General features: G+C 37.7%; 1 pseudogene; it reads left to right on the top strand.

The window, feature by feature from the left end:
• The first annotated feature begins 209 nt into the window (after window positions 1–209).
• Window positions 210–937, top strand: LOC129639563 (Y-box-binding protein 1-like; annotated as a pseudogene).
• Window positions 938–25,429: the final 24,492 nt, after the last annotated feature.

Here is a 25,429-nt window from a genome sequence, read left to right on the forward strand (position 1 = left end):
CTGTTTCACTGAAATTTGAAGAGCATGACCCCAGAAAGTCCTAGCAGCCCACATTGCTGCCTTGTTATCATAACAAACCAGGAGGAACCTCAGCTGCCACAGTTGGTCCTAGTCATCATCGCAACCATGAACAGTGAGAGGCTGACCCAACAGCTGCCTGCTGCCCTGCCCTCAGCCCAGAGGACACAAACCATGTCAAATGGGCAGTTATGCAAGAAGCAGTGGCCTGGGCAGGCTCATATATCAGTGGCAACAAGGTCATCACAATGAAGGTTGAGGGAACTGTTAAATGATTCAAGGTAAGAAACAGATATGGTTTCACCAACAGGAATGCCACCAAGGAAAATGTATCAATATTAGTACAGCAAACCCCATGAAGAAAAATAGCCCCAGGAAGTAGCTTTGCAGAGTAGGAAATGGAGAGAGTGTGGCTGATGTTGTTGAAGGAGAAAAGGTTGTGGAGGCAGCAGATGTTACTGGCCCTGGTGGAGTTCCATCACCAGGCGGTAAATATAGCAGACCATAACCATTAGGGAAGGTATCCATGTCCACCCAGTTATCAGCAGAATTAGCAGAACAGTGAGAAGGAGGAAGAGAATGAGAGATTGGAGAATGCTCCTGAATGCCAGGCCCTATGGCAGGCGAAGTTTCCCACTTTAGTACTTATGGAGACCCTATGGACAATGACTACAGTGTTCCAACCATCCTGTGCAGGGAGAAGTGATGGAGGGTGCTGACAACCAGGGTGCAAGAGAGCAAGGTAGACCAGTGAGACAGAATAAACTATGGGGTTATACCTAGATCACAATTCTACAGGGGCTGTCCTCGCCAAACACAGACCAGAGAGGACAGCAATGAAGAAAATATGGAAAATCAAGATGAGACCCAAGGTCAGCAGCCACCTCAACCTTGGTACTGCCGCAACCTCAGTTACTGATACAGACACTCAACCAGGAGATGGGAAAGAAACAGCACCTGTTAATAAAAGTCTTTAACAATTAAAAAGTCTTATTAATTAAAACATAATAGTGGAAATTTAAGGGGATAATATTGGGAAGTTAAAAATACATATAATTTTCAACCTAGCACACACAAACATGGAATATGTGTGTATTGGTGCATCCTTCATACAAGAAATGGAGATACAAGAGCAATGACCAAAGTTTTTGGGACCAAGGTATCTTTTGTTTAAGGAGAGATCCATGAATGAATATGAAGATTATCCTAGTGCTCAGGATTTTGCTCTCTAATGGGAAAGTCAAATCCTATTTAACTTGATAAATCTATAAAATAAAAAACATTGAACAAATCCAACAGTAAAACCATATACAGTAAGATCGATAGAACAAGAATAATGTGAACATTTTAGTTTGGAAAGTGTGTCCGACTCTTTGCGACCCCATGGACTGTAGCCCACCAGGCTCCTCTGTCCATGAAATTCTCCTGGAAAGAATACTGGAGTGGGTTGCCATTCCCTCTCCATGGGATCTTCCTGACCCAGGGATCGAACCCAGGTCTTCCGCATTGCGGGCAAATTCTTGACTGTCTAATCCACAAGACTATAACTTTTTGTTATCTTAAAATTTCCCTTTATATATAAGTACAATATGCATGTATAACACACAACATACAATATTTTATTGATGCATAAATCATAAGCATATAATTATATGAATTTTCAAAGTGAATACATGGATAACCATCATTCAAACCAAGAAATATAATATTTTCAACAGCATTGGAGCACACTTAACCATGAATGACCACTGTGTTTACTTTTAGCTTCACAGATTAGTTCCCCTTGGTTTCAAACTTTATATGCCTTTATATACATACAGTAGAATGAATACATAATCTTTAGTATATTCCAATAATAGAAACTACACAGCAATGAAAATTAATATACCAGGAATGAAATGGAAATCCTGGACTAGCGCGTTTACATATAGTCAACTATATTAGCTATTGTCAAAGTGAATGTACCAGTTTACTCTACCAGGAGTATACAGGAAATCAGATTGTCTTACATCTTAACAAAAACTTGACACTATCTATCTGCTTTTACCCGTGGCGGATTCATGTTGATGTATGGCAAAACCAATACAATATTGTAAAGTAATTAGCCTCTAACTAAAATAAATAAATTTAAATTTAAAAAATTGGCATTATTACAAGCATTTAATAGTTTCTCAATCTGATTTTAATTACCATGCCTTTGATAACTAATTGATGTTGACTACATATTAATATGTTTATTGGAGATTTGGAATCATCTATAGGGAAGAACCTGTTCAAGCTAATCTGACTTGAACAGTCTTATTAAACTGATTTGAAGAAGTTCGTTATATATTTTGGAAAGAAATCCTTGATTGGATATATGTATTGCTTCTTTTTATCAGAGCAAATAGTTCTACATCATACCTGTTTTATTGTTTTCTTGCCATCTGTGATGTGCTTGGTTGCTCAGTCTGGTCTTCCTCTGCAACCCCATGGACTGTACCCTGCCAGGTTCCTCTGTCCATGGGGATTCTCCAGGCAATAACATTGGAGTGGGTTGCCATGCCCTCCTCCAGGGGAATCTTCATAACACAGGTTTCTTGCCATATGTGTTGTCAAATTTGAATTTCCTATCATCTCACATAGCTCTTAAATAAATCCATACTTTCCCAATTTCCAGGGCTTTACTTTTCACTTCTTTTGGTATAGCATTACAATTTTAGTCCTAATAAAATCTCATTTTCATCATTGCACTTTCCAGGTTAAGAATTTATAAGAGTCGTGTTATCCAAAGGGCAAGAAATTTTATTGCCATAAAGTCCTATGGGAGCATGGGGAAGTTGAGACAGGAAGCTAGAGAAGAGGGAAAGAACTGTTACTCTTCACTGCAAGTCTGGCCTTTTTGAAGGAAAGAATTAGCTATGAAGAGTCTCAGACTGCAACACAGTTTTAGGAAAATTAAGGTCAGGTTGATACAGTGTCCTGAGACCAAAGTTGCCCTGTGAGATTAGTCCTACATCTCATAGGAATGGATCTGCCTTAGTATCACTGTGGCATTCAGTCATTCACTGGCAGCCACCTTTAGGTGCTCCTGGAATCTTCTATTACATTCTCTGCAGTACGAGATCTTAGAGCTGTATTTTTATGATCGACCCAAGAGCTCATTATAAATGACCTGAACAAACCAAAAATCTCCAACAGTTCACAATATTGGCCCACTATTTTTTTTTAATCAAGCTTATCACATACTATCCCCTTCCACAAAATTCTTGTTCTAGTCTTCACTGTGCCTCTTTCTTATTCCCCATCTCCTTAGCTGCCATTTTCGTTGCTGTTCCTCTATTCCATGTTGTATACTCTGACTATAATATTCTTGCACTACACTTCCACTCACTGAAGGCCAACTCTTTCATCAGGGTCCTGCTCAAATTCTATTAGTTCACTGCTCCAGTGACCTTTATTTTTTTCAAAATCTTTTTAGCATTTATATTCCAAATCCTTTATAGTATTTGATTTCTTATTGTTGTGTTTGTATGCTAATACATATACAATTTACTTAACTTTATAGAACTTATTGAAGAAAAAATTGAAGGATTATATCTTCTACAGTGTTTTCATATTCTAGGAATTAGAATGCTTTAGATGTACACTCTCAGGAGTTTGCATATCTTCTACAATGGCATATACCAAACTGCATTAGATTTATTTGCTTATTTGATCTATTATACCCATCATGCATAACATGCTCAAAATATATTTATTGAATATATTGCTGAATGATTCTAACTTAGTTATTTTATTATTTCATCCTCTATGTACTTTGTGTTTTGGTAATATATGTTCAACTGTGACTTGATCTTTCTCAGATTTATGACTCATTTGGTGCTCAGCATTTTGGAGTGATATCACTAAGTCAGGAAATACACCTTTGTTGATTAAACATATATCTCATATCTATTTTCATCATCATGCATTCAATGTAATTGATTATAGACATACCTGATTTTACAAAAATTGTTTTAGATTATTGTTAAACTGATAACATCAGTAAACTTTATACTTTGGATTAATAAAATGCAGGAAATAACTTAAGAAAAATATTTCAGTGAATCAATTTTGAATATTTCCCATTATACTATAAGAAGAATATAAAATTCTATTAAATGATCAAACTCCATATTTACTGAAGTAAACCTAGTCCAGGAGTTTTTCAAATTCTACCTTTAAAAGATCACTAATGGATTCTTCAAAAACAAACCAACAAACTCATAGAAAAAGAGATCATATTTGTGATTTCCGGAAAGAGGGGTCAAGGAGTGGGAATTGGGTGAAGGTGATCAGAAAACACAAACTTCCAGGGATAAGATAAACAAGTACTTAGGGATGTAACCTACAACATGATGATTGCAGTTACCACTGCTGTATGGTACGTATGAAAATGGTTAAGAGAGTAAATCCTAAGAGTGAACATCACAAGGAAAATGTTTTTCTATTTCTTTAATCTTTTATCTATATGAGATGATAAATGTTCACTAAACATATTGTGGTTATCATTTCATAATGTATGTAAATTAAATCATTATGCTGTATACCCTAAACTTATTCAGTGCTATATGTCAGCTGTATCTCAATAAAACTGGAAGAAAAAATGGTATGTAATGGTATGAACTATAAAGCTATGAAAAATCAACAGCAACACCAGTAATAATTACATTTGCTTGAATAACATAAGATTACCATTAATAAGATCATGAAAATAAAAACAGAACAAAGAAACAAAAAATTCGGCCCATTTCCATTTCCATAGTCCAAGACAAACATTTGACTTTTCTTTTGCAAAAACTTTTGTAATTAAAACCCCCAATATGACTTCTAAGTTATTATTTTAAAAACTTTTATTTGACTATTGTAAGAATAATATAATTAAATCAATATAATCCAGTCAACATCCTTTGACTTATTTTCATTTCCAAGGAAAGAAAAATACTCTGCACATGAGTAAATATTAGCAAGTTGAGCACAAAGTTATACATGATGAAATCCAAATGTGATTAAAATTAATAAACAGTCTCTGCTTTCTTACAGAGAGAATAACACCAACATTGTACAGACACTTTAGAATTAAACTGCATAATAACTTTAATGGAAATTAAAGGCACCTTATTTTCTTATTATGAACATTGAACAGACTTATGAAAAATATGGGAAAATATGCATCTCTGATGAACAAAGGGTAATTCTACTTTCTATAGTGTGGTGGGCAGAATAGTTGTTCTCTCAAAACATCCAACTCCTATTCCCTTGAACTTAAATTAGGTAATTAAGGTTGCTTATCAAGTGACTTTGAGAGGGAAATGTTATACTTTTATATCAGGATGAAAGTGATATTACCAGGATGGGGTGGGGAGGCAATGTAACTACGAGGGTTCTTATATGCAAAAGCAGGAAAATCAGAGTCAGAGTCATATAGTATGAGGGAGACTCAATTATCCATTTTTTATTTTGAAGATGGAAAGGCACTATGAGACAAAGAACTCAGCATCCAAAAGCTGAAAAATATAAGAAAAAAATTGTGTCCATATTGGGATAAATGGTGGCCCCCAAAAAGACATGTCTATGTAAAATCCCTTTACAATGTGTAAACTAAATGTTACTTGGGAAATATAATTTTTCAGATGCAATTAAACTACAAAATTTGAGATCAGATTATCCTGCATTATCTGAGTGGTCTCCAATTCCAAAGACAAATGTTCTTATAAAGAAAAAAGGAGGGGCTTCAATTATGACTCAATGGATAAGAATCTGCTTGCCAAGGCAAGAGACATCGGTTCAATTCCAGATCTGGGAAGACCCCACATGCTGCGGAGCAATTAAGTCCATGTACCACAGCTACTGAGACCACGTGTTGCAACCGCTGAAGCTCACATACCCTACAGTCTGTGGTCTGCAACAAGAGAAGCCACTGCAATGAGAAACCTACACATCTCAACTAGAGAGTAGCCCCGTTTCACAACAACTAGAGAAAAGCCGTGCATGCATCAATGAAACTCCAGTACAACCAAAAATAAATAAAATTATTTAAAAAATAAAAATAGAAATTTAAAGAAAGAAACAGGGATATTTGAGACAGACAGAAGTATGGAAGACAGAGGAGAAAGCAATTAAGGATGAAGGCAAAGACTGGAGTGATATAGCTACAAGTCAAAGAACATGTTAACATACCAGAAGCTGAAAGAAGCAAGGAAGGATTTTCTCCTAGAGTTCCAAAGTGACGGTGGCCCTTTCGAACACCTTGATTTTGGATTTTTGGCATCCAGAATATAAAGGAAAAATTTCTCTCCTTTGTAAGACACTACAGTTCAGTTCAGTTGAGTTGCTCAGTCTTGTCTGACTCTTTGCGACCCAATGGACTGCAGCGTGTCAGGCCTCCCCATCCCAGAATTTACTCAAACTCATGTCCATTGAGTCAGTGATGCCATCAAACCATCTCATCCTCTGTCGTCCCCTTCTCCTCCAGCCTTCAATGTTTTCCAGCATCAGGGTCTTTTCCAATGAGTCAGCTCTTTGCATCAGGTGGCCAAAGTATTGAAGTTTCAGCTTCAACATCAGTCCTTCCAATGAATCATTTCAGTCAGTTCAGTCGCTCAGTCGTGTCTGACTCTTTGCGACCCCATGAACCACAGCACGCCAGGCCTCCCTGTCCTTCACCAACTCCCAGAATTTACCTAAACTCATGTCCATTGAGTCGGTGATATCATCTAACCATCTCATCCTCTGTCCTCCCCTTCTCCTCCTACCTTCAATATTTCCGAACAACAGGGTCTTTTCGAATCAGTCAGCTCCTCGCAACAGATGGCCAAAATATTGGAGTTTCAGCTTCAACATCAGTCCTTCCAATGAACACCCGGGACTAATTTCCTTTAGGATGGACTGGTTGGATCTCCTTGCAGTCCAAGGGACTCGCAAGAGTCTTCTACAACGCCACAGTTCAAAAGCATCAATTCTTCTGTGCTCAGCTTTCTTTATAGTCCAACTCTTACAATCCATACATGACCACTGGAAAAACCATAGCCTTGACTAGACAGACCTTTGTTGGCAAAGTAATGTCTCTGCTTTTTAATATGCTGGCCAGGTTGGTCATAACTTTACTTCCAAGGAGTAAGCATCTTTTAATTTCATGGCTGCAATCACCATCTGCAGGGATTTTGGAGCCCAGAAACATAAAGTCAGCCACTGTTTTCCCATTTGCCATGAAGTGATGGGACCAGATGCCATGATCTTAGCTTTCTGAACGTTGAGGTTTTTTTTTTCTTTCATTTTTTTTTTTTTTTGGTTTTGCCATACATTGACTTGAATGTTGAGTTTTAAGCCAACTTATTCATTCTCCTCTTTCACTTTCATCAAGAGGCTCTCTAGTTCTTCTTGGCTTTCTGACATAAGGGTGGTGTCATCTGCATATCTGAGGTTATTGGTATTTCTCCTGGCAATGTTGACTCCAGCTTGTGCTTCATCCAGCCCAGCGTTTCTCATGATGTACTCTGCATAGAAGTTAAATAAGCATGGAGACAATATACAGCCTTGACGTACTCCTTTTCCTATTTGGAACCAGTCTGTTGTTCCATGTCCAGTTCTAACTGTTGCTTCCTGACCTGCATACAGGTTTCTCAAGAGGCAGGTCAGGTGGTCTGGTATTCCCATCTCTTTCAGAATTTTCCACAGTTTATTGTGATCCACACAGTCAAAGGCTTTGGCATAGTCAATAAAGCAGAAATAGATGTTTTTTTTTGGAACTCTCTTGCTTTTTCAATGATCCAGTGGATGTTGGCAATTTCATCTCTGGTTCCTCTGCCTTTTCTAAAACCAGCTTGAACATCTGGAAGTTCACCATTCACGTATTGCTGAAGCCTGGCTTGGAGAATTTTGAGCATTACTTTACTAGCGTGTGCTGCTGCTGCTGCTAAGTTGCTTCAGTCATATCTGACTCTGTGCGACCCCATAGATGGCAGCCCACCAGGCTCCCCCATCCCTGGGATTCTCCAGGCAAAAATACTGGAGTGGGTTGCCATTTCATTCTCCAATGCATGAAAGTGAAAAGTGAAAGTGAAGTCACTCAGTCGTGTCTGACCCTTCATGACCCCATGGACTACAGCCTACCAGGCTCCTCTGTCCATGGGATTTTCCAGGCAAGAGTACTGGAGTGGGGTGCCATCACCTTCACGTGTGAGATGACTGCAATTGTGCCATAGTTTGAGCATTCTTGGACTTCCTTGGTGGCTCAGACAGTAAAGTGTCTGCCTACAATGTGGGAGACCTGGGTTCGATCCCTCAGTCAGGAATATCTCCTGTAGAAGGGAATGGCAACCCACTCCAATACTCTTGCCTGAAAAATTCCATGGATGGAGAATCCTGGTAGGCTACAGTCCATAGGGTGGCAAAGAGTTGAACACGACTGAGCGACTTCACTTTAACTTTCAGCATTCTTTGGTATTGCCTTTCTTTGGGATCGGAATGAAAACTGACCTTTTCCAGTCCTGTGGCCACTGCTGAGTTTTCCAAATTTGCTGGCATATTGAGTGCAGCAATTTCACAGCATCATCTTTCAGGATTTGAAATAGCTCAACTGGAATTCCATTACCTCCACTAGCTTTGTTCATAGTGATGCTTCCTGAGGCCCACTTGACTTCACATTCCAGGATGTCTGGCTCTAGGTGAGTGTTCACACCATTATGATTATCTGGGTCATGAAGATCTTTTTTTGTACAGTTCTTCTGTGTATTCTTGCCACCTCTTCTTAATATCTTCTGCTTCTGTTAGGTCTATACCATTTCTGTCCTTTATCAAGCCCATCTTTGCATGAAATGTTTCCTTGGTATCTCTAATTTTCTTGAAGAATCCCTAGTGTTTCCCATTCTATTGTTTTCCTCTATTTCTTTGCACTGATCACTGAGGAAGTCTTTCTTATCTCTCCTTGTATTCTTTGGAACTCTGCATTCAAATGGGTATATCTTTCCTTTTCTCCTTTGCTTTTTGCTTCTCTTCTTTTCACAGCTATTTGTAAGGCCTCCTCTGTCAGCCATTTTGCTTTTTTGCATTTCTTTTTCTTGGGGATTGTCTTGATCCCGGTCTCCTCTACAATGTCACGAACCTCTGTCCATAGTTCATCAGGCACACTTTCTATCAGATCTATCACTTAAATCTCTTTCTTACTTCCACTGTCGAATCAGGTGCACTTTGCTGGAGCAGCTGTGAAGATATACCCCACGTCCAAGGTCAGGAGCGGCAGCTGTTCTTCACTGGACTGGCCAAGTCCAAGGTCAGAGAAACCCCAGTAAGATGGTAGGCACTGGAGCGGCCGTGAGGAGATACCCCACATCCAAGGGCAAAGGCGAAGCCCCAGCAAGATGGTAGGAGGGGCGAATTCACATTTAGAATCAAACCCCATTCCCGCCACAGATGCTCAGAGGGCTCAAACAAACCTTGAGTGCACCAGGACCCAGGGACCCCACAGAGACTGACACAGAACTGTGTTTGAGTGTCTCCTGTGGAGGTATGTGTGGGCGGTGGTCTGCCACAGGGACAGAGGCTCTGGGTGCAGCACACTTGGGTATGGCATAAGCCCTCTTGGAGGAGGTCACCATTAACCCCACCATAGAGCTGCCAGAACTTACACAGGACTGGGAAATAGACTCTCAGAGGGCACAACAGAACTTTGTGCATCAGGACCCAGAAGAAAGGAGCAGTGACCCCATAAGAGACTGTCCTGGACTTTCCTGTGGGTGTCCAGGAGTTTCCGGCAGAGGCGTGGGTTGGTGGAGGCCTGCTGCAAGGTTGGGGGTACTGAGCATAGCAGTACATGCATCTGATCTTTTGAGGGAGGTCACCAGTATTTTCATTACCTCCACCATAGTTTGGCCCCAGGTAAATAGCAGGGAGGGAACATAGCTTCACCCATCAACAGAAAATTGGATTAATGATTTACTGAGCATGGCCCCACCAATCAGAACAAGACCCAGTTTCCCCCGCAGTTAGTCTCTCTCACCAGGAAGCTTCCATAAGCCTCTTATCCTTCTTAATCAGAGGGCAGACAGACTGAAAACCACACTCACAGAAAACTAACCAAAGTAATCACATGGACCACAGCCTTGTCTAACTCAATGGAACTATGAGCCATGCTGTGTAGGGCCACCCAAGACAGATGGGTCATGGTGGAGAGTTCTGAGAAGATGTGGTCCACTGAAGAAGGGAATGGCAAACCACTTCAGTATTCCTGCCTTGAGAACCACATGAACAGTATGAAAAGGCAAATAGATAGGACACTGAAAGATGAACTCCTCCAATGGTAGGTGCCCACTATGCTTCTGGAGATCAGTGGAGAAATAACTCCAGAAAGAATAAAGGGACAGAGCCAAAGCAAAAACAACACCCAGTCGTGAATGTGACTGCTGATGGAAGCAAGGTCTGATGCTATAAAGAGCAATATTGCATAGGAACCTTGAATGTTAGGTCCATGAATCAAGGCAAATTGGAAGTGGTCAAACAGAAGATGGCAAGAGTGAACATCGACATTCTAGGAATCAGTGAATTAAAATGGACTGGAATGGGTGAATTTAACTCAGATGACCATTATATCTACTACTGCGGGCAAGAATCCCTTAGAAGAAATGGAGTAGCCATCATGGTCAACAAAAGAGTCTGAAATGCAGTACTTGGATGCAATCTCAAAAATGACAGAATGATCTCTGTTAGTTTCCAAAGCAAACCATTCAATATCACGGTAATCCAAGTCTATGCCCCTACGAGTAATGCTGTAAGCCACTAGGTTTGTGGTAATTTGTTATCACAGACTTAGAAATTTAATAAAAGCTCAGAAAGCCTCCAGGAAGGAATATGGCTCTGCTAAAACATTAATTTTAGCCCAGTGTGACCCATTCTCAACTTCTAACCTCCAGAACTGTGAGATAATATATTTGTATTGTTTTAAATCACTTACATTTGTGTTAATTTGTTATGGTAGCTATAGAAAACAAGGATGCATAGCTATATAAAATGTGGTGTTTAAGCACTTCTCTGAAAAGAACACAGACTTCAAGTGAGCCTTTGATACTCTCTGGAAAACCTACTAAGTATTTTTTACTAGTAAATTTCTGTAATATCTCTAATGACAATTTTACATGTTCTCCTTGCTAATCAAACTCACAGCACTTTTACTGTCTGACTTATTTCATTTAGCAAACTACCCTCAAAGTCTGTCTGTGTGTGTTAGTTGTTCAGTCCTATGTGACTCTTTGTGACCCCATGGGCTCTTCTGTCCATGGAATTCTCCAGGCAAGAATACTGGAGTGGGTTGCCATATCCTTTTCCAGGGCATATTCCTGACCCAGGGATCAAACCCAGGTCTCCTACATTGCAGGCAGATTCTTTACCATCTGAGCCCCAAGGCTGATTCAAAGTCTGTCTATCTTGTTGAAAATAACAGGATTTCCTTTTCTTAATGGATTAATAGTATCCTATTGTACATATATACCACATTTTCTTTGTATTCATCTGTTGATGGACATTTAAGTTGTTTCTGTCTTGGTTACTGTAAAAAGTAAATATGGGGGTGCTGGTGTCTCTGTGTCACAGAGATTTTGTTTCCTTCAGTATATACCCAGAAGTAGAATTGCTTGATAGTATAATAGCTCTGTTTTTAATTTTTTGAGGACCCTCCATACTGTTTTCCATAGTGGCTGCACCAACATACATCCCCATCAACAGTGCACAAGGGTTTTCTTTTCTCCACATCCTTGTCATCATTTGTTATCTCTTGTCTAACAGCCATTTTAATGAGTGTGAAGTGATGACTCATTGTGGTTTTAATTTGTATTTCCCTAATGATTGGTGAAAAAAGCTGAGCGCCAAAGAATTGATGCTTTTGAACTGTGGTGCTGGAGAAGAGTCTTGCGAGTCCCTTGCACTGCAAGGAGATCCAACCAGTCCATCCTAAAGGAGATCAGTCCTGGGTGTTCATTGGAAGGACTGATGCTGAGGCTGAAACTCCAATACTTTGGCCACCTCACGCAAAGAGTTGACTCATTGGAAAAGACCCTGATGTTGGGAGGGATTGGGGGCAGGAGGAGAAAGGGACGACAGAGGATGAGATGGCTGGATGGCATCATCAACTCAATGCACATGAGTTTGTGTGAACTCCGGGAGTTGGTGGTGGACAGGGAGGCCTGGTGTGCTGTGATTCACGGGGTCGCAAGGAGTCGGACATGAGTGAGCGACTGAATTGAACTGAACTGAACTGAACTGAATGACTAGTGATGCTGAGCACCTTTTCATATGCCTGTTGGACATCTGAATATCTTATTTGGAAAAATGTCTACATGGGTCCTTTGCCCATTTAAACAAATGATTATTATTATCATTTTGTATAAGTTGTTTACATATTTTAGACATTAACTTCTTAGAAAATACATGATTTGCAAATACTTTCTCCCATTACATAGGTTTCCTTTCATTTTGTTTATGGTTTCTTTTACTCTGAAGAAGCATTTTAGTTTGGTATTGTCCTACTTGTTCGTTGCTTTTGTTGCTTGTGTTTTGGGTGTCACATCCAAAACATCTTTGCCAAGACCCATTTCAAGAAGCCTGACCTCTGTTTTCTTCTAGTTTTATGATTTCAGGTCTTATATTTAAGTCTTCAACCCATGTTGAGTTAATCTTTGTATATGATATAAGATAGGGGTCTACTTCCATTCTTTTACATATAAATATCCAACTTTCCCAGTGCCATTTATTTAGAAGACTGTTTTTACTTCACCAAGTGTTCTTGACTCCCATGTCAAATAGTTAACCATATATGCCTGGGTTGACTTTTGGACTCTCAACTCTGTTCCATTGATTAATGTATCTATTTTCATGCCAGTACCACACTGTTTTAGTTACTATAGCTTTAAAATATAGCTTAAAATCAGATCATGTAGTGCCTTAGCTTTTCATTTGGATAGTTTCAGTTGCTTTATCTTCAAGTTTACAGATTTTTTTGCTGTGTCTAAACTGCATAATCTCATACAATTATTTTCTAACTCCATAAATTGTATTTTTTATCTCTTGAAGTTTTATGTGGGTATTTATATATATTTCATGCATCTACTAAACATACTCGATCTTTCCCCTACCTTGTTGAACATATACTCAATATTAATTATTTTCATGTCCTTGTATATTAATTATATAATTTCCATCATTGATGAGACTGCTTCTATCAGTTTACCCTTTTTGGTGTTATATTTTCCTACTTCTTTTCATGCACTGCAACTTTTTATTAAATATCTGATATTGTGATTTTGTTTTGCCACTGAGTACTGGAAATCATTGTATTCCAATAAATATAGTTTAGCATTCATCTTGGACACCATTATGTTACTTGGAAATAGTTTCTCCTTTGGGGATTTGACTTTGAGTTTATTAGATAGGACCACAGAAACCTTTATCTAGTGTTAAGTTTGTCTCCCTACTTAGAAAATACCCTTCTGAGTATTATTTCTAATGCCCCATATATTATGAGGTTTCCAATTTTGGTTTGTGGAAACAAGAACTATTCCCAAAGTGAATTAATAGTATTATTTCCCTGGCTCTTTTTGGTTGTTTATTTACTTGACCTCAGGTAGTTTCCTCACATGCATGCACTAAAATAGTACTCAGCAGAAAAACTTTAATTGTGTTAGTCTTCCCAGACTTGTGGCTCTATCTCCTCAACTCAAAGAGATTGCCAGGCTTTGTCTGGGTTTCTGATCCCTGCACTGAAACCTTTAAAGTGTTCCTAGGCAGTAATATGGGACAATTATAAGGTTCACCTTGTCTCCTTACCCTGTTTTTAGAAATCACTGTCCTGTTCTACTTGACCTGGAAATTATTGTTTCATATATTTTATCTGAATTTTAAATTATTTTAGGTGGGAAGGTAAGTCCAGTTCAATGTTGATCAGAAGTGAAATTCAGATATTTATTGTAATGGTGGTAGGAAGAATAATGGCCCCCAAATATGCACACATCCTAATCCTTAGTACCTGTGAATTTGCTAGGTTACATAGTAAAGGGGAATTAAGACTGCAGATGGAATTAATGTTGCTAATCATTTGACCTTAGGACAGGATTATGCTAGTTTATCTGGATGGAACCAAATGAGGAGCATCCTTAAAAGCAGAAGAGGGAGGCAAAAGTATAGTTCGAAGTGATTTGATGTGAGAAGACCTCAACCCATAGTTGCTGGCTTTGAGGACAGGATAGAGGAAGATATCCATAAGTCAAGAAATGCAGACAGCCTCCAGCAGCTGGAAAAGAAAAGTAAATGGATTTGCCCCTAGAGCCTCCAGAAAAGAATGCAGTATTTAAAAAAAATTGATTTTAGCCCAGTGAGACCCATGTCAGAATTTTGAGGTATAGAGTGATAAAATATTTGCACAGTTTTAATTCACCAAATTTGTGGCAATTTGTTGCAGCAACAATAGAAAATTAATATATATAGGTGAGAAAATAAGAATTGAACATTTCATAGTTCAGAGTTAGAGTTGGGTCATATGCCAAGATGAATTATATCAGGTCTTAGTAATTAGACTAAGATACAAGAAGTCAGAATCCAAGCAAGTAGTGTGAACAAGACCATCATCAAGAATAGAAATTTGATCTACACTAAAGAATTTTTGTTAAATTACTCAATGTATTTTTTTTTTGATAAGTAAAGGAATTTGATGATGATTACAGTTATTTAAGAGGGAAAAAAAGAGTGAAGGCACAAAGCTAGGTTAAAACAATTGAGATAAATTCTGACAGTCCTGGTACAATGACTTTCAGGGTGTGTAAAAGTTAGTCTGCGGAAATGTTGCAAAGGCACTGATAGTCAGACATACTATTGCAATTATGGTAATCTCTAAATTATAATAAAATTTGGTAGTTTTAATTTAATATTTTTATTCTCAGTCATCATATGTGATTATCAGAACAGTAAAGAATATTTTACAAATTTGGGAAAGGGGAGAAATGGACACAAGTGTAATACTCTGTTTTAAAAAATGTTTATATAATGTGCTAATGTTCACAGATGCTTTTGAACTGTGGTATTGGAAAAGACTGGTGAGAGTCCCTTGGACTGCAAGGAGATCCAACCAGTCAATATTAAAGGAAATCAGCCCTGAATATTCATTGGAAGGACTGATGCTGATGCTCCAATACTTTGGCCTCCTGATGCGAAGAACTGTCTCATTGGAAAATACCCTGATGCTCGGAAAGATTGAAGACAGGAAGAGAAGGGGACGAAAGAGGATGAGATGGTTGGATGGCATCACTGACTCAATGGACATGAGTTTGAACAAGCTCCAGGAGTTGGTGATAGACAGGGAAGCCTGGCGTGCCTCAGTCCATGAGTTGGCAAAGATTTGGACACAACTGAGAAATAGAACTGAATATTCACAGCTAGAACATCAGCTATCCATTAAATATTCTACTCAGTTTATATCAACCTAAGCATGATTGTTCACTAATGGATATTAATCTTATGGTTGCTAGAGGATTAAGAGATTGCCAGGGTAAATTATGACAACATCTGTCTCAGAAAATAGAAAACTATTTTTCCAAGAATCATCAACTTGGTATAATAACTACTGCCAATGAAAATAAATCCTCAGTGGCACATAAGTAATGATTTTAATTATTGACTTTACACTTTCTGTTTCTGTTTCCTGTTCAGCCTTCAAACAAACTCTTGTTTGTCCGTCATTTATTGTCAGCATGCAAATATGCCTCCAACTCAATGAATAGGATTGCAATTGTTAAAATGCAAGCCATTGTCTTATTAAACAGCAATGTTCAGGCTAATGCAAAATAAAATAGCCAGGCAATTAACCATTGTACCATACAACAATACCTAGAAAAACAATGAAAAGAGAATATTCCACTATTAATAAAGAATTTTTCCTTTATCAGAAAACAGCAGGGAACTGATTTTGCCTGCCTATACTAGTGTGTGGTTAATATGCAACTATGGAAATTGTAAGAATCCAGTTTTGAGAACAAAGTGGAGAAGATTTTACATGTTATGAATATGCATTTCAAAGTATTTTGAGTTGGTTTTCCAACAAAAAACTGCATACTTTAAAAAACACTGTTAAGTCAATGTCAGAAGGGACATATATGATTAGACAATTGAATCTTTCATTGAACGATTACGTTTCCTCCCAATATAATAATACATAGTTTTCTAGCTTATTTAATATCTCAGCTTTATTGAACACACAGCCATTCAAAGTAGCCCATTCCAACCCTACACAGCTTTAATTGATAAATATTTCTTCTTTAGGGGGACACTGTTTATGCCCCTAGCCACTTATTTCTGCTGGTACTCATGGAGTCCTTCAAATATGTGAAGTCAGCAAAATGTGCACCCCACCAAAAGACTCTTATTTTTAGACAAATATGACCAGGTTTTTCAAACATGTGCATAAATAAAAGTTATTGATATAACTGTAGCACTTTACATATATCGCTAATAAATTTGACTTGTGTTCAAGTCTATGAAGACGTATTTTTTGGTTTTTTGCTTATAGCAGCTTTACTTAGATTTGTAAAAACTTGAAAGCAACCGATGTGTCCTTCAATAGGTGTATGGATAAACACACTGTTATAAGTCCAGGCAATGGGATAATACTCAGTGCTAAAAAGAAATGAGCTATCAAACCATGAAAGATATGGTGGAACCTTAATGCTTATTACTAGTAAAAGAAGCCAATTTGAAAGGCTATATATTGTGTGACAGATAGTTTGATGGCATCACTGACTCAATGAACATGAGTTTGAGCAAACTACAGGAGATGGTGAAGGACAGGGAAAACCTGGCATACTGCAGTCCATGGGGTCGCAAAGAGTCAGACATGACTGAGCCACTGAACAACAGCAGCAACAACAGCATACTGTGTGACTTCAACTACATGACATTCTGGAAAAGGCAAAACTAGGGAGAAGTAATAAGATCAGGGATTGCCTGAGGTTGAAGGGAGGGTGAGAGGGAGGGATAAATCATTTGAAAGATTTTTTATGGTACTGAAAATATACAATATGATATTGCACTGGAGCATATATCTCACTATGTATTTTTTTTATACTTATAGAATGTACAGCACAAAATAGTAAATCCAAGGCTATGGTTTTTCCAGTGGTCATGTATGGATGTAAGAGTTGGACTGTGAAGAAAGCTGAGCTCCGAAGAATTGATGCTTATGAACTGTGTTGTTGGAGAAGACTCTTGAGAGTCCCTTGGACTTCAAGGAGATCCAACCAGTCCATCCTAAACGAGATCAGTCCTGGGTGTTCATTGGAGGGCCTGATGCTGAAACTCCAATATTTTGGCCACCTCATCCAAAGAGTTGACTCATTGGAAAAGACCCTGATGCTGGGAGGGATTGGGGGAAGAAGGAAAAGGGGACAACAGAGGATGAGATGGCTGGATGGCATCATCGACTTGATGGACATGAGTTTGAGTGAACTCCGGGAGTTGGTGATGGACAGGAAGGCCTGGCGTGCTGTGGTTCATGGGGTCGCAAAGAGTCAAACATGACTGAGCGACTGAACTGAACTGAACTGAACAAGGCTTTTGGCAACAACTCAGCCAATGAAAAGCCATGAAGTGTTTGCTTACTACAGCCCTCCACACTTCCTTTCCTCTGTATAAGAGAGTTATCCTTATCTTTCCCTTGTCATGTGGGCACTCACAGGTGGCTCACCACGATTGCAGACCTCAAATTGCAATTCTCAGCTGATCAAATATAAACTCATTGTTTTGCTAGAGAAATAACTAGCAGTTTGTTTGTTTTAGGTCAACATTTTAGTGGCCAGTGCAGGCACCAGAAAAGACTTTCAGTTGCTCAAGAGCTGATGAGCAAATAGATGGTACCCACAACTGAACCCACTGTTGCTCACTGCTTTTCTCACTAACCCTGGAGTTTGAAGGCATATCTTTTTTTCTGGATTAAGTCTTCCCTTTTGCCTTTGAGGCTGTCCAGGCTTTATTCATCATCTATTTTAAGGTTTCATGTTTCTGGTTAAGGCTTTGTTCTGTATGCAAGTGCTTGTTTGGCACTTTAGTCTAATTTTGAAATCAGATCGTTTCAACTGAAACTGGCTGAAAAGCCTTTCACCCATTCTTTCAGGAAAAGGAGTTGCTTCACTGAAACTGCCAGTTCAGCCATGAGTCCATTTCTGTGGAAGAGGAGCTCTTCTTAGCAAGCTGACTGAGAAGCATGCCGCCTGACTCCTCCAGGACCAAGCTGTTCCCTTAGAACTGGCTAGTATTAAGACTGCAGGGTATTTGAGTTACAAGCTATTCAAATAGAGCTGTTTGAACTATAAGCTTTTTAAGCTGTTTGAATATTGCTATTTTAATCTAGAGGAAAAAAAATCTCTGAGAAATAGGATCCCAGATATCTAAACATTTTGAGGGCCCTCTCTCATAGGGACTCAAGTCAAATTTAAGTTTGAACACCTTAGATTTTCCTCAGGCACTTTTCTAACTGAATTAACAGATCTGCCCATAGCTAATTTAGAATATGGTCATTATGAAAAACTTTTGAAACTCCAAAACTCAATTTTCTTAAAATTGAATTGGATCGCTATAGCTCTAACATTTCTAACAGAAATGAGTGGTAAGCCAATTTTCCTTTTTTTTATTTTTTTATTTATTTATTTTTTTAATTTTATTTTATTTTTGAACTTTACATAACTGTATTAGAGTGGTAAGCCAATTTTGATTAGTACTTTGAGGCTTCCAAATGTTACTGGTAGCTTCTCTGCAAAGTTTCTGCAGAGAAATCAAATGATAGCCTTATGGTGATACTCTTGTATATGATTCTTCATATACTATATCATTCTTTATATAATGTATGATTCTGTATTACTGCCTTCAGGATTCTCCTTTTATCTTTAATTTTGACATTTTAATTATCATATGTCTTGTTGCAGTTCTCTTTGAGCTCACTTTGGGAATTTTTGCTCCCTGTACCTGGATATCTGTTTTCTTTTCAGGTTTGGAAAATTTTCAGGCATAACTTCCTCAAATAGTTTTTGATTTCCCTTTCTCTCTTTTTCCTTCTGGAACTCCTGTAATGTGAATGTTGGGATGCTTAAGGTTATCCTAGAGAATCCTTATATTGTGTTCTTTTTTTATTTTTATTTACAATGTTCTTATTGAACGATTTCCATTATTCTACATTCCAGATCACTTATTCATTCTCCTGTATCACTAAGTCTGATATGTATTTATTCTTTTAAAATTCTAGCTATTGAATGATTCACTTCTGATTGGGTCTTTTGTAGATCTTCTAGTCCCTTTTTGGGGCTGCCCTGCTAGCTCAGGTGGTAAAAAATCCATCTGCAATGCAGGAGACCCTGGTTCAATTCCTGGGTCAGGAAGGTCAACTGGAGAAGGGATAGTATGCTACCCATTCAAGTATTCTTGGGCTTCCCTGGTGGCTCAGCTGGCAAAGAATCCACCTCCAATGCAGGAGACCATGTTCACTGTTCATATAAATTATTTTTCTTAATTAAGATAACATTTTTTATTACCAATATTTTGAATCCTTACCCAGTACATTGCTTATTTCTGTTTAAATTTTGCTTAACTTTCTCTTCCTCTATGAATTTAAGTTAAACAAGTACCCACTGAAGTTCTTAAGTGGTGTTCTTATGCAGAAGTGTTTCTATATTATATAGTCTGCATATTCCTAATACCTTTTTTGGGAGATATGGATTTGATGTGGACACAATATACTATTTCTTCAGGGTGCACTGGTAGCTATCACCTTGGTAAGGAGTGAACCTGGAGATGGAGGACCTAGAATTTACACCAACTCTGAGGTGGGATTTTTTCTCTGCTCAATAGCCAACTGTTCTATGAGGGGTATATTCCGTTCCCATATTGCTGGAGGAGAAACACTGAGGGTCAATGTGCTGCCTGTGTAGGCACCCACATCTCTGCTCAAACACAGCCTCTAGTGAAAGTCTCTTTTTCTCTCTTCACTTTCCAATGAGGGACTTACACATCATTCACTATACTTGCAGAGGCTAAATCATAATTCTCTGCTGATCCTGAGTAAGCCCATTTTGTTCAATTGCCAAGTTGTGTCTGATTCTTTGTGACCCCGTGGACTGAAGCACCCCAGGCTTCCCTGTCCTTCACCATCTCCCAGAGTTTGCTCAAACACATGTCCATTGAATCAGTGATGGCAGCCAACCATCTTGTCCTCTGTTGTCCCCTTCTCTTCTTGCCTTCAATCTTTCTCAGTGTCAGGACCTTTTCTAATGAGTTGGCTCTTAGCATCAGGTGGCCAAAGTACTGGAGCTTCAGCATCAGTCTTTCCAATGAATATTCAGGGTTGATTTCCTATAGGATTGACTGGTTGAATCTCCTTGCATCCCAAGGGACTCTCAAGAGTCTTCTCCAGCACTACAATTTAAAAGCATCAATTCTTTGATGCTCAGCCTTCTTTATGATCCAACTCTCACATCCATACATGGCTACTGGAAAAACCATAGCTGTGACTATATGGACCTTTGTAGGCAAAGTGATGCCTCTGCTTTTTAATACACTGTGTAGGTTTGTCATAGCTTTCCTTCCAAAAAGTAAGTGTCTTTTAATTTCATGGCTGCACTCACCATCCACAGGGATTTGGGGGCCCGAGAATATAAAATCTGTCATTGCTTGTACTTTTCCCCCTTCTTTTTGTCATAAAGTGATGGAACTGGATGCTATGATCTTAGTTTTTCAAAAGTTGGATTTTAAGCCAGCTTTTTCACCTTCATCAAAAGGCTCTTTAGTTCCTCTTCATTTTTGGCATTAGAATGGTATCATATGAATATCTGAGGTTACTAATATTTCTCCAGGCAATCTTGATTCTATCTTGTGATTCATCTAGCCTGGCATTTTGCATGATGTAATCTACATAGAAGTTAAATAAGCAGGGTGACAATATACAGCCTTGTCATACTCCTTGCCCAGTTGTGACCCAGTCAGTTGCTCCATGGTTCTGCTGATTCTTGATCCACATACAGGTTTCTCAGGAGACAGGTAAGGTGGTTTGGTATTCCCATCTCTATAAGAATTTTCCAGTTTGCAAAACCCATTTTGCTGGTAGTCTATTTATTTTAGGTCAACAGGAAGTGTACTGGAACTCTATATTCTCTGCAAACTTAAAACTGCTCTGGAGAATTAAGCATATTAACTATAAAAAAATGCGAGAATTTGTAAGGGTTTATACTTTCTATAATTTGCATTAATAAATCTGTCCTTAAATAAATGAATAAATGGGCAGTCATTTATTTCCTCTCCTTTTATTTACTGTCCCTAGAGTTTCTCATTGTAAGACTCTGCAATTATTAAAATAAAAACAGAATTTCAGGGCACCAGATAAATCTGTTTCATGTATATAATTCTGAATGGATTCACACTTTTAAAAAATTGCTTCGATTTTTGTGAAGTGAAGTGAAGTCGCTCAGTTGTGTCCGACTCTTTGCAACCCCATGGACTGTACCCTACTAGGCTCCTCCATCCGTGGGATTTTCGAGGCAAGAATTCTGGAGTGGGTTGCCATTTCCTTGACTTTTGTAGTAGTCCTCAAACTGGTTTTCTTAACTAAAGAAATGTCTTACTAGTCTTTTCTACCATCAGTGTTCCTTTTAAATTCCATATTCATTATTGCAAAATCTATGGTTGAAACATTTCACTATTTTTTACAATATAAATTTTTTCTTAGCATGGCATAAAATAATGAACACAATTTTACTCAATCTATATTTTATTCCTCATATTCTTATAATATACTTTTAATTTCCTGCTTATTATATACCCCCACACACACATATTTATGCACTACAATAATATTCACTCTTCCTTAAATATACTCTATTCTATTAAGTTTTCTGTGACTTTAATCATGATATTCCTTTTTTCTTATATCTCCCTCATGAATAGAGTTTCAAAAATTATTTAAAGTCTATCTAAATTTATGGCATTTCAAAATTTTGCCACATATTCCATGCTGAGTTGTCTGCTTTCTTCAAAAAAAATGTTTTCCTAGGCTATTTTAACTCAAATGATTGATCATTTATTGGGTAGTCAAAAATTTCGTTTGGGTTTTTCCATAAAATATTTTGAAAAACCTGAATGAACTTTTTGCTCAACCCAATATTTACATATTTATTTTCTATGTTTTCTTAGGATAACAGTTTCTTCTGGAAGGAGATAGTGCCTTTTCTTTTACTCAGAGCTCAGCATAATAACTTGCACTTAGACCGAATTCAACTTCTTATAAGCAATGTATATTGGTTAAATATTAAAAATAACCATTTGGGGGCTTCCCTGGTCACATACTGTAGTCATGTATGGATGTGAGAGTTGGACTATAAAGAAGGCTGAGTGCCCAAGAATTGATGCTTTTGAACTATGGTGTTGGAGAAGACTCTTGAGAGTTCCTTGGACTGCAAGGAGATCCAACCAGTCCATCCTAAAGGAGATGAGTCCTGGGTGTTCATTGGAAGGACTGATGTTGAAGCTGAAACTCCAATACTTTGGCCACCTCATGCAAAGAGCTGACTCATTTGAAAAACAACCCTGATGCTGCGAAGGATTGAAGGCAGGAGGAGAAGGTAGATGACAGAGGATGAGATGGTTGGATGGCATCACCGACTCAATGGACATGGGTTTGGGTGGCTCCAGCAGTTGGTGATGGACAAGGAAGCCTGGCGTGCTGTGGTTCATGGGGTCTCAAAGAGTCGGACAGGACTGAGTGACTGAACTGAACTGAACTGGTCACTCACAGGTAAAGAGTTGGCCTGCCAATGCAAAAGACATAGGTTTGATCTCTGATCCTGGAAGATACCACATGCTGTGGAGCAACTAAGCTTTATGTGCCATAAGTATTGAGCCTGTGATCTAGTACCCAGCAACTGCAACTACTGGGTCCACACACCACAGCTACTGAAGCCCGAGCACTCTAGAACCTGTGCTTCGCAACAAGAGAATCCACCACAATGAGAAGCCCCTGTAGTGCAAGTGGAGAGTAATCCCTGCTCTCTGCAACTAGAGAAAAGCTATTGCAGCAAAGAAGCTTCAGCACAGCCAAATGAATAAATAAATAAAATTATGAAAAAGGTTAATTAAGAAATAATCAGTTTAAAAACAATTAATAGAATATTAATCTTTCAAAATATATTACTACTTCTTTAATCTTAAGACATTTACTGTAAATAAGTTATAGTTTTCTTTTTTCATCTTCTACAAGTAAGACTGGTCAGAAAATTTCTTTGAAAACTCTGAAGCAGAAGTACAGTGGGTTATTAGCCATGGTTTGTGTACTGCTTTATACCTGTATCTATAAATGTTATTTTCAGCTATTTCTCCAAATTATTTGAATAACCATACTAAATGTTATGCTCAATATCAAACATTTTCTACAATATTCCGCTAGATATTTTGCTATGCATGTATGATACTAGAATGATAAAAAAATCTGAGAAATTCAACTCCATTTTTAAATAGGTAGCATGACAGCATCTACAGTCTTTGCCCTCCACAAAGATTTTTTTTCTCCTTGCAAAAGACAAAGAAGCATAGTTAAGCCTGAGAAATTCTTTAGGAAGCTAATGGTGTGATGCTTCTGCAATAAGACAAGATGGGACTTTCCATTAGATTCAAGTATTTCACTGAAGTTTTAAGGAGGTTGTTAATTGTAAGCCAAGTGACCATTTCCAAATCTTCAATTTGCCATACTGAACTGCTTAAAAAGGTCACTGATGTATCATTTTGCATTTAAGCACTCATCACTTTATTAAGTTCAAAGGCTCTTATTAAAATGCTAGTATAAAGGTAAATAAGATTTTGTTACAAAAAGTCCACACTGTTATTCCTTTTTATTAACCAATACTTCTATTACTATATTCTCACTAGACAAATTCAAGCAATAGTGATTTTTACACATAAGTACATTAAATTTGAGCTTTTCCCCACTTTGTTAATACCACCTACAGTTAACTGCCCACAACACTCTTCTCTAGAAGTAATTTTTGGTAATATTCTAGTATACATTATTCTGTTTATATACATTATATCAATGGGTGTATATATATATATATATATATCTCCATGAGGTGAGGTGTAGTTTTTAAAACATATATAGTGTCCTGTGATTATTTTTATTGTGTTAAAATATACCTAAAGATTTTTGCATGTTATATACAGATTTATATTTTTCTTTTAATAATGAGATAGCATTACATGGAGCAGCAATATAGCAAAGTCATTAAGAGTGAGAACTCTGAAATCAGAATGTTTAGATTAGAATACTTGATAATTACTCATTACCTGTGTGGGTTATGGCAAGTTATTTAACCTCATTGAGACAGTTTTCATTCCTACATACTGGAGAATATGAATATGACAGGAAATTTCACTTTGGTGATCATGAGCACCGAATGAATTAATGCGTGTAAATCGTTTGTGTTTTAGGATTACAGTAAATCCCCGTTAAATTGTAGATGTAATTATTGCATAATGTCAGATGTTTGATAATTTAGTGAATTATTTCTCACATGTTTCTTGAAGCTTTTCATTGGTATAAACAATTCAACAGTGAATATCTTTCACTAATGTGCTAATATAACCTTAGCACTTGTCAAATATTACTAAAAATTAAATTGCTAGCTCAAAGCATATATGCATCTTAAATGTTATGTATGTTATCATACTGCTTTCTAAAAAGACTATTATTTCATTGATTTGTAGAAGACATTTATATTCTCTTGATAAGAACTATGTTCATACATGTATGCTCAGTTGTATCTGACTCTTTGTGGCCTCCCAGAATCCTCTGATCAGAGGATTATCCTGGCAAGAATACCGAAGTGGGTTGCCATTTCCTTCTCCAGGGGATCTTCTCAACCCAGGGATCCTGCAGCTTCCGCAATGGCAGGCAGATTCTATACTACTGAGCCACTTGGTAAGTCCTAAGAAGTATGTTCATCTATTATTAAATCTTCTTTTTTTATCAATATTTGCTCCAATTTTATAACTTTTTAAACTCTGACTTTATTATCATTTATCAAACATAATTTTAAAATTTTAATTAGATCAAGTTGTTTTGCTTTTTTCATGAATGACTCTTGGGTTTAAGATCTAGTGTCAGTGATTTTTTCCTCAGAAAGGTCAGATAGTAAATACTTCAGATATTGTTGGTCACATATGGTCATTGTAACATATTTTTCTTCTCTGATTTTTGTCTTTATACGACTTTTCAAAATATAAAAACCATTTTTCGCAAGCTGGATTTAGCTACAATTCAGATGTGAGCCATAATTTGCTGAATCTCCCCTTAAAAATGTTATAAAAGTATTCTACTATATTTCTACTA

The sequence above is a fragment of the Bubalus kerabau genome, chromosome X (assembly GCF_029407905.1).
Source record: "Bubalus kerabau isolate K-KA32 ecotype Philippines breed swamp buffalo chromosome X, PCC_UOA_SB_1v2, whole genome shotgun sequence".
In the NCBI taxonomy this organism is placed as follows: domain Eukaryota; kingdom Metazoa; phylum Chordata; class Mammalia; order Artiodactyla; family Bovidae; genus Bubalus; species Bubalus kerabau.